The 17,544-nt window shown below is 31.1% G+C and overlaps 1 protein-coding gene and 1 long non-coding RNA gene across 2 annotated transcripts in view; one reads left to right on the top strand and one right to left on the bottom strand.

The window, feature by feature from the left end:
• LOC114345109 (uncharacterized) overlaps positions 1–17,544 on the top strand; it is a 495,244-nt gene that overhangs the window by 108,228 nt on the left and 369,472 nt on the right. The window lies entirely within an intron of this gene.
• The window catches only part of LOC126880280 (uncharacterized), a 42,567-nt gene continuing 26,643 nt past the window's right edge, over positions 1,621–17,544 (bottom strand). Inside the window, exon 3 of the long non-coding RNA XR_007696535.1 lies at positions 1,621–1,777. This is a non-coding gene — a long non-coding RNA (uncharacterized LOC126880280). The remainder of the gene's footprint in view (positions 1,778–17,544) is intronic.

Here is a 17,544-nt window from a genome sequence, read left to right as displayed (position 1 = left end):
TGTGCACATCAGTTGTCGTTCTGTACCTGAGAAGAATTGGTACAGAACGACAACTGATGTGCACACTTAAACAGAGAAAAACGGCATACCTGGGGCACCTAATTAGAAATGAAAGATACCAGTTTCTGCAAACCTTAATTGAAGGAAAGATCGAAGGAAGAAGGGGAGTGGGCAGGAAGAAAATGTCATGGCTCCGTAATGTCAAACAATGGACAGGACTAAAAAACATAGGACACCTAATACATACTGCAAGGGATAGAGAAAAATGGTCAAACGTGATCGCGAACATCCATTAGTGGATTGCATAAGAAGAAGAATATACATGATAAAGCTCAAGCTAAAATAAGTTTATTCAAGCGTTTAAGCTATACATATATGTACAAGAACTGTAAGAAATTTTATGAAAGTTACCAACGAAGAAAAAACAAACAGATCGCTTCGTAGCGGCAATTAAGATTGCTTCGTAGGGGTAACTTTAGACATGGCCTGTTCTGTTGGGCCATAACAGAGGGTCGCTTTAAATTGTCGGCCCGAGTGGGGAAAGATTTGGTAAGATACTGGGTCAAATGTAAATACCAGGTAAATTCAGAACCAAGTACTAACTTACTAGCAACAACATTTATTACAGGAGTGAAATGGAAAGAATAAGCTAAAGATAGCCTAACTCAGCGAGCTTTAATATATTACTTCAGACACATATTTGCTGTTTATTTAGTGTCTGCTTCTAAATCCCCGCCTTTGAAATCAATAGGCAGTGATGTGTTGTTACCAAATCAATTTCTAAAAGTAAAAGTTGATATAAAATTTACATACCTAAATTGTATTTGCCTAGTAATAAAAAATAGTGTTTTTCAAACTAAGCAATATCTTAAGGCTTAAGGATTACAATAAAACGAACATATATAGTCGTACCCAATTTATTTTGCAAACATGAAGTTGGTCAAGAGCAGTCAAACAATTACACAGTTTAAAAAAAATTCCTCTAATACAAAGTATAACAATACTTGAATATATGCTATACAGGGTGTTATAACAGAAAAAAATAATAAGCAGTAGAATATGATCGCCGTTTACAATTAAAAGAAAATACGATTGATTTAAAAATTGTGGCCTTCTATAGAAAGTTTTTGTTATCACTGGGTTTGAAAGTGTTTTTCACTCACTAATATCCTTGTAGTGTAGAGCAAAAATTCAAGTTAAACTTGTTATTGATTTTTGTGTTTGTTATTGTTTTGTATTTTTTTTATGACTCTGTAAGCATTGTCTATAGAATTGTACAATTTTCCATGACAATAAAGCATATTTCTATTCTAAGTTGTCTATTTCTTAAACCAAAGCATTGATTATTACCACGAAATATTAATATCATCAATATTAATCTCACAATCAACCATAGAAGTTGTCAAACAAATAAAATATTTGGGAATCATTATTGATAATTTATTTATTAATATTAAAAACGATTTATTGATTACAGTTAATTTATTTAATGAAAATTAAGGTAATAATAATAAAAATAATGTTTATTCAACACAAATATAACAATATTCATAAAATAATAAACTATTATATAAAATCTTTATGCGACTAAAAACATATCAAAGTGTATAGTTTATAAGAATAAACATAGGAAGCCACAAGAAAATAAATTTGCACGTAGCTATAGCCCAAAGTAACTCCCGTTGTTTATCCAAATCTTCACTAGTCAAAAGCCTTTAAATTAAAGTTCCAGCAGTTTTTCCTTTTTCTACATATATAAAATATCTGGTGTTTGTTCCTAAAAATAAATACATAAATAAAAACTCTACATTGTGTACCATAAAAATCATACAAATGTGGAAAGTACCACAAAAGTACAGTACACACTTGATACTCCTACATGCTCGGTAGTCCGACCTTTTGGTCCCATACCTGCCCTAATAGCACAAGGACGTCCATAGTACGTCCTTCACGGACTTTAAGGACGTCCCTTGGACGTCCGTTTTCGTCCGAGGAACGTCCTTTATATGTCCTATTTTGGTCCAAATGTCGCGCTACCGAACGTCCATTGGACGTCCATCTAAGGTCCGAGGGGACGTAAATTGGACCTTAATCGGACGTAAATTGGACCTTAATCGGACTTAAATTGAACCTTAATCGGACGAAAATTGGACCTTAATTGTTCGTCCTAGGGGACGTAAATTGGACCTTAATCGGACGTAAATTTGACCTTAATCGGACGTAAATTGGACCTTAATCGGACGTAAATTGGACCTTCATCGGACGTAAATTGTACCTTAATCGGACGTAAATTGGACCTTAATCGGACGTAAATTGGACCTTAATCGGACGTAAATTGGACCTTAATTGGACGTCCTAGGGGACGTAAATTGGACCTTAACAGGACGTCTAGTTTGGTTCAAATGCGACGTTGCCAAACGTCCAATGGACGTCCATCTAACATCCGAGGAGATGTTCGGTGGACGTCTTTCATAGGACGTCCCAGTTTGGTCCTGTCGTGCTGCCGAACGTCCGATCTAACGTCCTGAGAAGACATTCGGTGGACGTCTAGCGATGATATTTAAGACCTGTGGAGAATGTATTGTCGGAAATAAAAAATATATTTTTAAGGAACTTATATTACATCTTATATTAAATTACAATTATTGGATATTACATTATTTACATTAAATTACAATTACACTTCTCCAAGAAATTAACGCACCACCTTAAAAATGGAGCATTTTTAAAGTCTCGAATTTCCTAAACCTGTTGTCCCATCTAAGTGATTTTTTGTATAATATTATAGCCTAGGTTATAGGTTACCTCCTTAAGCGTATCATGCACGGGGAACTATATGCTCTGAGCTTCGCTGGTGTCGCTAACTAGCAGATTACTAATGCAACTTTCGCCGGAAATTTTTAAATTCATTATTTAATTTTTATCGCGTAATATTTACACGCTAAAAAGTAATTAAATTGTTATCGATTTTTTTAAGATTTTGCTAATCATTTTGACGTTCTATTGATGAAATATTACTTTCTTATTTATTTATTTATTTATTAACGGTTTCACCATTGTTCAAAAAAGTAATACAATGAATAATTATAAAATAGTTGACATACAGTGAAACCCCGATAAGTCGGCCCCCGATAACCCGGAAGTCCGGCTAACCCGGACCGATTTTTATCAGACAAACATTTCACCAATTAAAATGTATGTAATATAATATTTGAGAGATAATGGGTATTTGTGTAATTTGAATTAAACGATAGTAAAAATGACTCATGGCACACGGCAGCAGAGCCGATTATCGGAAACAACAGACACCTGTTATTCCTTTTTTGTACACCTATTTCAAACATTGTTTAAAAAATACTAAAAGACTACATATTTAAAAAATTCTTTTTTAAGCAAAGGTCTTAGTCTGTTCTTAAATAACATGCGATTGTGACCACATTGTATGTAGTACACAGTCGTATTGTTCGCTTCCGTTACGTAATTGTGCTTCAGATAAGTTTGTGATTCTGTGTTTTTTGTCTATGTAATGGCAACAAAACGTAAAAATGTTGTAGTGACAATGGAAAAGAAACTAGGAGCATTAGGTAGGATTGATAAAGGCGAATCTTTAAAAACAATTGCAGCATCATATGGTGTCGGTATATCTACAGTATCGGATTGGAAGAAAAATAGAACTAAAATCGAAGAATTTTGTTTCAAAATGATAACAAAAGACAGTTTGGACAATCGGTGCTGGTGCAAAGCTAATAAAGCTAAAAATGAGACTCTCGATGACGCTTTGTATGTGTGGTTTTGTGCGGAACGCAAACGTGGTTTACCAGTGAAGAAATTAACAATACGTAATTTATATTTTTGTCAAAGTAATGTAAGTGACATTTTTGAAAATCAAGTTTTTCCATTAAACTAACGCTATTATTGTTCAGAAAGTACTGCCAAAGTGTAGTAAGCCTATACAAATATTATGTTTAAAGTAATTCTAGGCGTACTACACTTTGGCAGTACCTTCTAAACAATAATTGTGTTTAATGGAAAAACATGATTTTCGCCAAAAATGTCACTTAAGTTACTTTGCCAAAAATGTATCAATATGTGTACTGTGCATATATATTTCATGTTATTTCAATTATAACGGAGTTTATCTGTAAGTTTACCGTATTTTATTAATTTTTATCATATTCTCCGGCTAACCCGGATTTTCGATAACGGATTAATCGGGCTGCAGCCGAGGTTCCACTGTAGTTAAATTCTAACATATACAATATAAACAGTGTTAAAAATATGATGTAACACCATAAACAAACTAAACATGATCAACACAATTTAACAATTGCCTAAAAGAATAAATTGAACTAAAAAATGGATCAACAGTATATGTGTTAAAGTGCCTGAGAGCTCTAGTCATCGGATCATTTCTACCATAATTTCTCAATATATAATAAAGAAGGATTTCGTAAGATGTAACTGGTTGTATTAATTCGGATTTCCGATAGTAATTCAGGACAGTTAACAAAGCCGTTAATTAGTTTATAGATAAAAAGCATTTCTAGTTTTATTCGTCTATTTACAAGAAGTGACAAATTCAAATGTTGAAGAACATCATTGTTGTTAAAATTATTGAGAATCTGCAATTTAAATTGAGCGTATCGAGCAAAACGTACTTAAATATTCTCAATTCAGACTTTGGCAACCTCATAATAAGGAGACCAAATAATGGAAGCATATTCTAGAGATGATCGAACTATTGAACAATATAAAACTCGAAGAACGGATACAGAAAAAACTTTTGTATTCCTTTTTACAAAACCTAGAGATCTGTTAGTATTAGATGATAGAACACACAGGTGAGATTTAAAATTTAATTGTTTATCAAAACTCATCAACTCTAGACAACACATTTATACCAATATTATATTCATACCGATCTGTAATGTTGGTTTTTGAGAAACTAATCATATGACATTTGTCGATATTTAATAATAAATTGTTGGAAATAGACCATTCATATACCTTATCCAAGTCATTTTGTAGAATTTTACTATCCAACAAGTTCTCTACAATGTGAAATAATTTTAAGGCATCAGCAAAGAGTAGAAAATTACCATTTTCAATTACAGATGATAGATCTTACTTCGGATACCTTCACAATTATTGTGTAGATGGAGCTTAGATTAATAGATTAATTTATAATTGAACATATTACGAAATATTAAAAAAACTTAAATTCAGTATTTAAAACATAAGTATGTTTAAGGTAAAAATATACAGGGTGAGTTTTTAGTGTGGGATCGGTCGATAACTCCATTATGGTATAAAATATCGAGAAAAGTTATTAAAAAAAAAATGTAGGCAATGATATTCTCCACGCTTGGAAAATATGTCCATTTCTACAGGGTGATCAGTAACTGCGTGGTATATCAAACATATAATTTTTTAAATGGGACACCCTATATATTTTTTCATATTTATATTCCCCTCATAATTCTTGTTCATATAATATATGGTTTTGCATCACTATACAGAGTATTTAACAAGTTATGACCATTTTTATTTCGAAATCACTATGAGATTAACACCCTGTATATAAAGAAGTAATTCGTAGACAATAATTTGTTTTATGTAATAAGATAAACATTATACTGTAGTTTTTAAATTAAGTCCAATTCACATCATTGACGAATATTTGTATACAGGGTGAAGTACAAAATCAAGTTACAATTTTCTCTATTTTTTTAAATAGATCACCCTATATTTTATTTTTCAACATTATTGTATTTAATATACTCTTTCATTTTTATATGGCATTCCCTATATCTAAACTGATTACTTTCCGAGACATTTTTAGTTTTCTTCAAATTTCGGGAACACATTCAATTTTTCTAGTAGAAATAAGTTAGTATTGAGTGATAATTAAACAAAATTATTTTTATTAGATAAATAACTAACACAAAATATAAACCATAGCAATGTGCAGTGAATATACCAATAAATGTGATATTAAGAAATTATCATATTTCCCTAATATACAAGAATCGTAAAATTCCTACAAAAAAAACTTTGTATCGTATATAATAACATAACAAGATTATTTTTATTCAATAAATAACTTACATGAAACATAAATCAAAACAATATACAACTGATGTAACAGTTTTTAGATTGGTATATCAACAGCATTCTAGGCCAAGAATTTTTTAGTAGAACATTCATTTTTATAAGCACTTTTAAAATACAAAACAAAATTACGATTTTCTCAATTTTTTTTTAATAGATCACCCTATATTTTTTTTTGAAATATTGTATTTATGATAATCTTTCATTTTTATATAGCATCTCCTATACCTAAATTTATTAGTTTCTGAGATATTTTTAGTTTTCTTCATTTGCCGTGAATACATTCAATTCTTATAAATATAAATAACTTAACAAATACGTATTATGTAATAATATAACAAATATTTTCATTCAATAAATCACTAACAAAAAATAATAAACCATAACAAAATTTAATGAATGTACCAATTAATGTGATGTTAAGGATATACCTAAGTATAAAGTAAATGTTGAAAATGACCACTTTCAACGTCTATGCAATTTTGTAACCGATATTCAAATGACCGAGCCACATTTCTAACATTTTTGTAAGTCAATATTATTAAAAGCTTCTTTTATTCTATTTCTCATATCATCAAGCGTTGTTGGATGCTTCTGGTATACAAGGTTTTTTATATAGCCCCACTTAAAAAAAATCAATTTTGGAAGAACTGGAGCACCGTCGTATAAAAACCTCAACCGTCAAAAAATGTGGACCAATCACATAATCTCTAACAATATCACCTTAAACATTTATAGATCACCTAGTTTGAGTGTTAACAAAGTAGGGATTTCTTGATGCATATTAATGAAATTTAATATGAACATTATATAATTAATAACTGCGGGTCACAATCTGCAATTAGGAATGTGTTACTAAAAACTTCTTGGCTTAGAATGCTGCTGATATAATAATCTAAAAACTATTAAATTAGTTGTATATTGTTTTGATTTATATTTTGTGTGAGTTGTTTATTAAATAAAAATAATCTTGTAATTTTATTATACACAAGATACCTATATTTTTTGTAGGAATTTTATGATTCTTGTATATTAGGGAAATATAATTCCTTAATATCACATTTATTGATACATTCATTGCATATTGCTATGGTTTATATTTTGTGTTAGTTATTTATTAAATAAAAATAATTTTGTTTAATTATCATTCAATACCAACTTATTTCTACTAGAAAAATTGAATGTATTCCCGAAAGTTGAAGAAAACTTAAAATATCTCCGAAAGTAATAAGTTTAGATATAGGGAATGCTATATAAAAATGAAAGAGTATAATATTTGGTTTTGTAGTTCACCCTGTATACAAACATTCGTCAATGATTTCAATTGGACTTAATTTAAAAACTACAGTATATTGTTTATCTTACTACATAAAACAAATTATTGTCTATGAATTACTTCTTTATATAAAGGGTGTTAATCTCATAGGGATCTCGAAATAAAAATGGTATAGTAATGCAAAACCCTATATTATATGAACAAGAATTATGAGGGGAATATAAATATGAAAAAATATATAGGGTGTCCCATTTAAAAAATTATATGTTTGATATACCACGCTGTTATTGATCACCCTGTAGAAATGGACATATTTTACAAGCGTGGAGAATATCATTGCCTACATTTTTTCTAAATAACTTTTTTCGATATTTTATACCGTAATGGAATTATCGACCGATCCCGCACTAAAAACTCACCCTGTATATACCACAGCTTTGACCAACTAATATTTTTCCTATTAATGTTTTAATTTCAACGTTTTAAATTTCAAAATTAATCACTTTGACGTTTTTGTCAAATTTCCAGAAAAAGCTCACTGACTCATCACTACTGGAGCTCACGAACTTTTAAATATTCCCTCTATGTACAAGCTCACAGCGTATACTGTAATATATGTATATTATATCATATCGCTCTCTATAGTAATGAGTGAGCCTGCAGATACGAAACTAATGGTTCCGTGTGTGCAGGCTCACTCATTAATGCAATTACAAGTATTATTATAATTATAAATAGGTATAATAATAATTATAATTGCATTTATTACAACGCAAGAGACCCTAAAGAGTTCCCGATTAAACCCCGGTTAACTAACCGGCTGTTAACGGAGACATAAAGCAAAGTACCGGGCCTAAAGCAATTTCCAATTCCTATCAAAATTATTAGGTTATCGTGAAATATGAAATGTGATGACCAATCAGTGGCGTGCTGGAACTTTTCAAGCGACCCGGTGATTTTATAGAAAAGCGGCCTCCCATTCTCATTTTATCTTCTATTATCAGAAGTTTTTATTTGTTATTTATTGTTCTGAAGCTATTTCTTTGTGGCATTTTTGTAATTAACTATTCTGATTGGAAATAAGCCACAATTTAACTTGATAAAATAATTTTATTGACGTTTCGATTTCCAATTCGGACGCCGTTGTCAAAATACAAAATATTAATAAATTAAACAAAAATGTTGTTGCTTAGTAAAAAAATTCTTCGTAATATTTCCATCAGCAGCGATAGCAGCTTGTAGTCTTCGGTCCATCTGCGTGAAAGGAACTATGAAATTGTCTTCCTCAGAGGGCTCTTCCCAAACCTTGCTTTCTTTCGAGAGTTTCTTGTTCTCTTCATCTTTTATTAATATTAAAAACGGTTGTTCTGCTTACGTTAAAATGGTTCGCTATGGCAGATAGTGACCAACCATCTTCTAATTTCGTTACAATTCTTGATTTTAGTTCTTTGCCAGCATGTGGAGCCATTTTTTGAGGTTGAACAGAATAAGTTATCTGACAAATTTTAAGATTTGGCAGTGACAGTATGTAAATAGTAAGTATTTATCCTTCAAAATACACTGCTCAATTTTCTACAAAATATGCTTTAAGAATCGTATCAGTTTTTTTTTGGAACCAGCTGTACATACCTAACAAATTTTACTCTTCTTACACTTGGAATTCCTGTTATTTTTTATAACTTAATCGTATTTAAACAGCTTCTTGAATTTCAATTAATCTTACATATTCTATACTAATTTCTTGATTTAATTATGTGCAATGTTCTCTGTGCTTTCGTAAACAATATATTCGTAAACAACATAATATTTTTAATGGATCTATCCTCGCCCTCACTGAATAAAAAAAAAAATTTTTTGACTGTTTGGTATCTTTTTTGTCGGATAGTAAAATATTATTGTAATTAGTTATAGGTATTTGTAAAATATATTTAAAAAAAAATTAAAAAAAAATTGAAAAAAAATAATAAAAAAATGAACCAAAAAAAAATTAAAAAAAATGATTAAATTAAAAAAAAATCTACTATCTAAAATAATCTAGTAACTAAAAAAAATACAAAAAAAATATAATAAAAAAAAATTAAAGAAAAAAATCACTAAGAGGATTAAACCTGTGAGGGATTGAACCCGGTTGACATCTTATCGTAGTGAAAAAAAAAAAAACAAAACAAAAAAAACAAAACAAAAAAAAAACCAAAAAAAGAAATACAAAAAAGAATGCATTTATTTTAAATATTAACATTAATAATTTTATTTGTAAAATGTATACACTATGTGTTCTTGATAAACATTAAGTATAATATATTTATAATATTTATTAACATAGTACATATGTACATTAGCTGTAATTAGTAGGTAAAATAAGAAGTAAAAATTTGTAATATTATTATAATAACCATGTTTCACTAATTGGCAATATCTTTAATACATTTACTTTTGATTGAGACTGGCTGAATGACTATAGTCCAATCAAAAAAATCCTCGCCCTCACTAATTTCAAGATAACCGTGAATCATCGCCTGGTCCTGTCCACTCAGCAAAACCGAAAACATCAAAAAATACTTAACGAACTTTTCCCAGTAACACATAATATGCCATAATATCCCAGAAACACATAAACGTATCTAAAGAAAATATTATACAATTTGCTGAGTCGTATTTGGTAGAAGTATGTGTTTATATTATTATCCGAATAATACCTACTCATGACTCAATTGAATGTCTTAATTTTAACCGTTTTCAAATACGTTCTATATAAAACAGAAAACTGGAATTAATGCAATATTCAAATGGCTCGAACACTATGTATGTAAATAAAATATTTTTGAAATGTTTTGTTAATATCATTCGATTAGAAATTAAAACAAAATTTTTTGTTACATCTAAAATTTTTGGTGAAATAAACTTATTTGACCGGCCTCAAGAGGCCGCGGCCTCTCGGTGATTGCACCGATTCATTTATATGGCCAGCACGCCACTGTTACCAATGACCACGCAACGCTACATAAACGCGCGGCAAATTTGAAAATGAACGCAAATTGAATAGTAAATGGCCTCTCTTAAAATATAGGACAGGTGCGTACAATAATTGGTACTATGTTCATAGAATATCTTGTGGTAACTTTCCACCGATAATTTAAACAGATGTTCACCGAATAGAACTTTGATTCCTGGAATGTTTTGTGTTGTTAGGGTTAAACTTTTATATTATTTATTCTTGAATATTTCCTATTGTTGAACATTGTACCAATTGTAGTAATTGTATAATATACAATTTTGAATTAAATATGATTTAATCTTTTCGATTTAAACTACAGTAAAACCTGTGTTACCGTCCACCTGCCAACACCGGCCACCTCTACTAACGGCCAGTTTAAAAACTCCCCAAACCAATTACAGTAAAACCTGTCAGTAACGGCCACTAAAAGTGAAAAAGTTATTGGCCGATATAGAAAGGTGACCGGTATTGCCAATTTTTGTAGTCTAGATATAATTGGTTTGGGGAATTTTTAAACTGGCCGTTAGTACAGGTGGCCGATTTTGGCAGGTGGCCAGCAACACAGATTTTAGTGTATATCTAGACTACAAAAACTGGTAATAACGGCCACCTTTCTATATCGGCCAATAGTTCTTTCATTTTTAGTGGCCGTTACTGACAGGTTTTACTGTATTTTTTTTTCTCTGATTCTGGCCTTGGTTTAGAACTAGAACCTTTAGCCACGTAATTGTATAACTTATTACTAACTCAGGTGTAATGTGTAGTGTATTGTTGAGTAAGTGTCTTGTTACTTTGCAAAGTCGACGTCATTGTCTTTGCAAAGATTTTACTGTATTTCATTAACGTAAATAAGTTAATATGTTATTGAATTATTTTGCTATTTGATCCCGTAATTGGTATAATGTGGACGTATGGACGTCCAAAGGACGTTCATATTTATTCCATCCGAAGGACGTCCAACGTCGGACTTCCAAAGGACGTCCATATTTATTCCGTCCGAAGGACGTCCAACGTCGGACGTCCAAAGGACGTCCATATTTATTCCTTCCGAAGGACGTCCAATGTGGGACGTCCAAAGGACGTCCGTTTATAGTCCATGGACGTTAGGACCAAAAATTGACCTATTTTGGACGTCCAATGGACGTCGTGTGCTATTAGGGTGTCGGACTATCAAGGGACAACTGTATTTTAATATTAGGACAGTTATATAAGGTTTAGGTTAGTTTAGTTAGTTTTATATAAGGGCAGTTGCAATAATAAGCCACAACAAAAAGGTATTAAAAGAAAAAGCTATAGATCTGAAATGGGAAGCTACCACATTTAGTCTATATACAGGGTGTTTCTAAATTCATGCGACAAATTTCAGGAGGTGATTGCTCGTATGAAATTAATATGGGTTCTTCCTATAACAAAATTTCCTCAGCCCAACCCTTAAGGGTGATATCACCCATAAAAGGTGGTAACTAAAATTAAGTTTTTATTTTTTTTTAAATTTCAGTAAAGCTAGAAACTTAAAATTCTGTAATTTTCGTGCACTCGCAAAGGACTAACCACGTGTATTTTTTCAATATTCCTGTTACATTATACGGGGGTGAAATTAGCAACCCTTACTTTATTTCATATCAAAACTTTTTTTTCGAGACGAAGTTGTATGAAATAAAATTTAACTTAAAATCCTTGTTTTATTTAAATTTTTTTTTATTCTTAAATTTTTTTCCCAAAACCAATAGCTGCAGAGAAAAAAAAATAAACATCTTAATAGCTGCAGAGAAAAAAAAATAAACATCATAATTTATAATTTTTTTAATAAATTAAGTGGAAAACAGTAAAGATGTAAAATGTAATACGATTAATAATAAATGCTGGATATGACCACCTCTAGCCAAAATACATGAACGTAGCCTACGTGTCATGGATTGCCGTACACGTTCAAAGATTTGAGGTGTATTTCTTATGGTGTCACACGCTATTTGAATACGATTCTTCAAATCGTTGATATCAACTATGGGTGTCGTGTAGACTAATGATTTAAGGTAACCCCAAAAACAGAAATCACAAGGATTTAACTCTGGAGATCGAGGAGGCCAATGTTAGGGCCCTCCTCGGCCAATCCAACGGTTGGGATATGTTACATCTAAATGTTGCCTAGCAGTCCGACAGAAGTGTACTGGAGCACCATCGTGCATGAACCACATGTTTTGTCTGATATTCAGTGCGATGTCTTCAAGTAGTTCAGGGAGATCATTTTGTAGAAAACTTGTGTAAGAAATTCCATTTAATGGCTGAGCCAGAAAATGTGGCCCAATTAAGTTATCCCCTACTATACCAATCCATACGTTCACTGAAAAAACATTTTGAAAATGGTGCTCTATAATCTCATGGGGATTCTCGTCTGCCCATACGTGATTATTGTGAAAATTTATGATAGCTACTCTTGAAAAATGTGCCTCGTCCGTAAACAATACATTATTTAAAAATTGAGGATTTTGTCGCATTTCGTGTGTTAACCATTCACAAAATCTAGCTCGTTGAGGAAAATCTCTAGGTAAAAGAGCTTGCACCCGTTGGATGTGGTAAGGATATAACTGCTGCTCTTTTAGAACTCGCCACACAGATGAATGGCTGATATTTAAGGTGTTGGCAATTATTCTAGTGCTTGTTTCCGGGTGTACATCAATTTCATCTAAAATTGTTTGTTCTACCATTACATTTCTAACTGTCCGGAAACGACCAGTATTGTGTGAATTTCTTTTTAACATTCCAGTTTCAGATAAGCGGTTATGAATACGTGCAAATACGGAATGATGAGGCGTTATTCGTTGCGGATATTTTTCAGCATAAAGACGTCTAGCTTGTCGACAATTACCATTTGCCATACCATACACAAAATGCATGTCGGCCATTTCAGCGTTTGTATACATGTTATAAAATAAACAATACACAGATAATGCAAAAATAACAACCTACAAACTTACAAGTAAACTTCGATTGGTAACTACCAACAACAGTGTTTGACATCAGTCTACTAAAATTTGAATAAAGATTAAGTAAACACGGTAAATGTCGAAGTGACAGCAGCCTACTATTCTAAAACTTTGTAATTGAAAACATTAAGGTAGAGGTGGTCATTTCCAGCATTTATTATGAATCGTATCACATTTTACATTTTTACTGTTTTACACTCAATGTATTAAAAAAATTATAAATTATGATGTTTATTTTTTTTTCTCTGCAGCTATTGGTTTTGGGAAAAAAATTTAAGAATAAAAAAAAGTTTTAAATAAAACAAGGATTTTAAGTTAAATTTTATTTCATACAACTTCGTCTCGAAAAAAAAGTTTTGATATGAAATAAAGTAAGGGTTGCTAATTTCACCCCCGTATAATGTAACAGGAATATTGAAAAAATACACGTGGTTAGTCCTTTGCGAGTGCACGAAAATTACAGAATTTCAAGTTTCTAGCTTTACTGAAATTAAAAAAAAAAATAAAAACTCAATTTTAGTTACCACCTTTTATGGGTGATATCACCCTTAAGGGTTGGGCTGAGGAAATTTTGTTATAGGAAGAACCCATATTAATTTCATACGAGCAATCACCTCCTGAAGTTTGTCGCATGAATTTAGAAACACCCTGTATAAATGAAAGTAAAACAAAATATATAGAGTGAACAAAGTCGAATCAACATGAAAATCTGAAGGTAGACAATCATACCTACGAATATGCCTCCAATTTTCACTACCCAGGCTCAATAATAAATGACAACAACAACAACAGTCAAGAAAAGCATGGAGTCTTAGCAGAAATAAGTGATTTTATGCATACAAAGACTTAACGGAAAGTAAGTTACTAAGTCTAAGCTTAGAATCTACAAAACAAATCTACACATTGTAGTGATGGTTTGTTGAGAATTAAAATAAACCACGAGCTGGATAGTACTAATGCAGAGCGCAGATATTGTTAGAATTGTAAAATCTCAAAGACTAAATTGGCTTGGTCACTCAGAAAGAATGCCAGATAATCGAGCTGTGCAAGTAATCCAGAGATGGAAGCCCCAAGGAAAGAGGGGCAACATTAAATTGGAGGGTCCGAGAAGTTAGTTACAGACATAAGGAAATGAAGGCATGACAGTGTTGCCATGTGTTCTTAGGATAAATCGGAAAAGAGCATGTGATATATATTTTTATTAATTTATTTATTAACATGGAAAACATTAACTATGTAGATAAAATAACGAGAACATTTTTTAAATTTCTCTAATTAAAAAGTGTAAAATAAGTAAAATTCTGCTGTTTTAAGATTTTATTACTATATACTTTTAGTTTATTATTATCTATATAAAAATAAGCTTTGTATAAATAATAAGGTCGCCAATACAATAATTATTACACAGAGTATCTAGTAATATTATTACATATTATCATCTTTTCACCTGGGCCCTGATTCTAAATCAAATTTCGACCAAAAACAAGTCGCTTTCAATATGGCGACGGTTGAAATGCGATTGTGCGAGCCTTGTGGATTTTAGTTGAACTAACGAAGTGACGTCATGAAATAGCGACTATCGAAATTAATAGCGACTTTAAAAAGGGTGTTGATATTATAAGTCTGTCGAAATTATTTGACACGGAGATGAATGAACGGTCAAAAGCGAGGTTAGGTTTAGTTTAGATGTGTTTTGTTTATTTCTTGCAAGGAAAACTAAAGCAAAAGGTATTATAATATAGCTGGGTTTAATTGAAATTTGCTTGTTTTGAGGAATTGGATAGAATAGTATTAAATTAGAAATATAAATGAATCATCAACTCAATGAAAGATGTAAGGTAATAATCTGGGAAAATTAGTAAAAACAAGGAAAATTAATTACCAGCTATTTTATTGCAGAACATGCTGAAATCAAATCTTAAGATTTCCTATATTAGTAATATAGCTGTGCAAAGTCCACAGAAAGTGTGCTATTTTGTTTATAAACAAATTAGCGCTCCGAAATCTTTTTTTATTATTGCTCTATAACTCCGAAAATTTTAACTTTAAGGCTATGGGTACATAATTCGCAAATATTTTACGTGTATCCCTACTTTTTCTGTCTTTACACGGCAAATTACGTGTAGTAAAATTCACACTGGTATGGATAATATGTAAACATTACTAGAATGCCATTCTACTTGAAAATGTTATCATTAATTTAAAGAGATGGGTTTTGAATGTTCTTGGATAACTGTTATTTTTATAATTGCAAATTATTAATTCAGTTAATAAATGTGATAATTTTTTCACTAACTATGTATTCAGTGATTGTAATAATTTATTTGTACAACAAAGACTAATACTCAATCGAGAAAAGAGGAAAAGTGTTAAAGTGATTTTTTAATAATATAGTGTTATGGAACGCTTACAATTTTGAACATCTTTAACAACAAAATACTGGGATCACAGAATATATTATCCTGATGTACCTATTCTCTGCTTGGACCTTCCACAAATAATACACAATAAATAACTTTTTATTAAGTTCACGTCTTAAATCAATTATTTATCAAATACACTATATATCAATAATATTTAATCAATAACTCAACATATTCCCGATGCAATGTCAAATATTTAAAATTGTCACTGATTGTCAGTGTCTGACTGACAATATATGCTGACAATATTATACTCGGCTGAGTGCGTTGTAAGACAAAGATAGATTTGGAAAATATTACCACGGCATTGTGTTCATTTTTTTCGAATCCTGAAAAAACCAATAAATATTTTTGAAAAATTTAAACGCAGAATGAAAGACTAAATTATTACCGAGGGCCGAAAGTCCCTTAGAATAAACCAAAAGTTTATTTTGAATGATATATTTGAAATTAAAAATCACACTAAATTTTCTTAGTTTTTCACCCCTGTAACTTATTAAAATAAACATTATATAAGTTCTCAGGGACTTTCGGCCCTCGGTAATAATTTAGTCTTTCATTCTGCGTTTAAATTTTTCAAAAATATTTATTGGTTTTTTCAGGATTCGAAAAAAATGAATCCCCATTTGAATAGCATTGCAGCCGAAAATACGTACCGATCCTCTTAAACCAAAACACTCACATAAAAATTGACTGCGTTCACCAGATGCAAACACATTCACAAATGTTTGCGCTTTGATTCTAAACTTGTTGACCATAGAAAAAAGTGTTGTGTGATTTGGTAGAATGCGATCTTACCCTTCAAAAAATATGTCACGTATTTCAGCACCTGGAAAATTGGAAGGATACTACAAATCTGGCCTCCACATAAGTGGTCTGTAGCTTCGACATGATAGGTGTGAAATTTTAAACGTTCTTGCTGTTGATTGGATAGGAAGCGTAGCGTTATCTAGCCTCCACGCTAGGTACACCATAGCCTCCATACGGTACTTCCAATATTTAATATTATTTTATTCAAGTGGACAATAAAGGTAAAACACAAACAACTTTTGTTTCTTAATTATTTATTTATACAATAATGTGACATTTTACATAGAAATATGAGTATTTAATTTCGATTAAATATATGTTTACTTGTTGAATTTATCGGCTGCACACAACAGCTGATCGGCCATTAGACCCAACAACAAAACGCGAAATAAAATGTGTATTTTAAAACTGTTGGATAAACAGTACCTACAATCAGAAAAACTTACCTTTAAAAAGGTACTCGATTATGAAATAACAAAAATATCAAAAAACACGACTGAATATCAGCTTTTTATGGTGACACAAACTAAACACAAACACCAAACACATCACATAACCGACCATATAAAATAAGTGAACGACAACGAACGAACGAACACGAACACAGATTACAGATTCACAGATAGCCCAAGATTTGTCAAAAGTCATGTTCCACCAATCACAATGCTGACATCAGCGCCTCTGACTAAACGGAAGGAAAATAAATACGATTACATGTTTTTTATTAGAGTTAGCGGGGCATGTTGTTGACAGCGAACTGAACGGTTGGTTGTTTAGGTTAAAATTTGACATTTTGCTTGCTTGGTTTGAACGTAACCTAAAATAAATTTTCTCAATAAATACGTTTTTGAATTTATTTTTTTTATTAAAGGAAAAAAGAAAATTTATTTAATAGATAATAACGTAGCAGAATGTCTTCAGTAGCCTTTATTTTATATATAAAAC

Source organism: Diabrotica virgifera, chromosome 2, assembly GCF_917563875.1.
Source record: "Diabrotica virgifera virgifera chromosome 2, PGI_DIABVI_V3a".
Classification (NCBI taxonomy): Eukaryota; Metazoa; Arthropoda; class Insecta; order Coleoptera; family Chrysomelidae; genus Diabrotica; species Diabrotica virgifera.
Note: the sequence above shows the minus strand (reverse complement) of the source record. Positions and strands in the feature narration are given on the sequence as shown.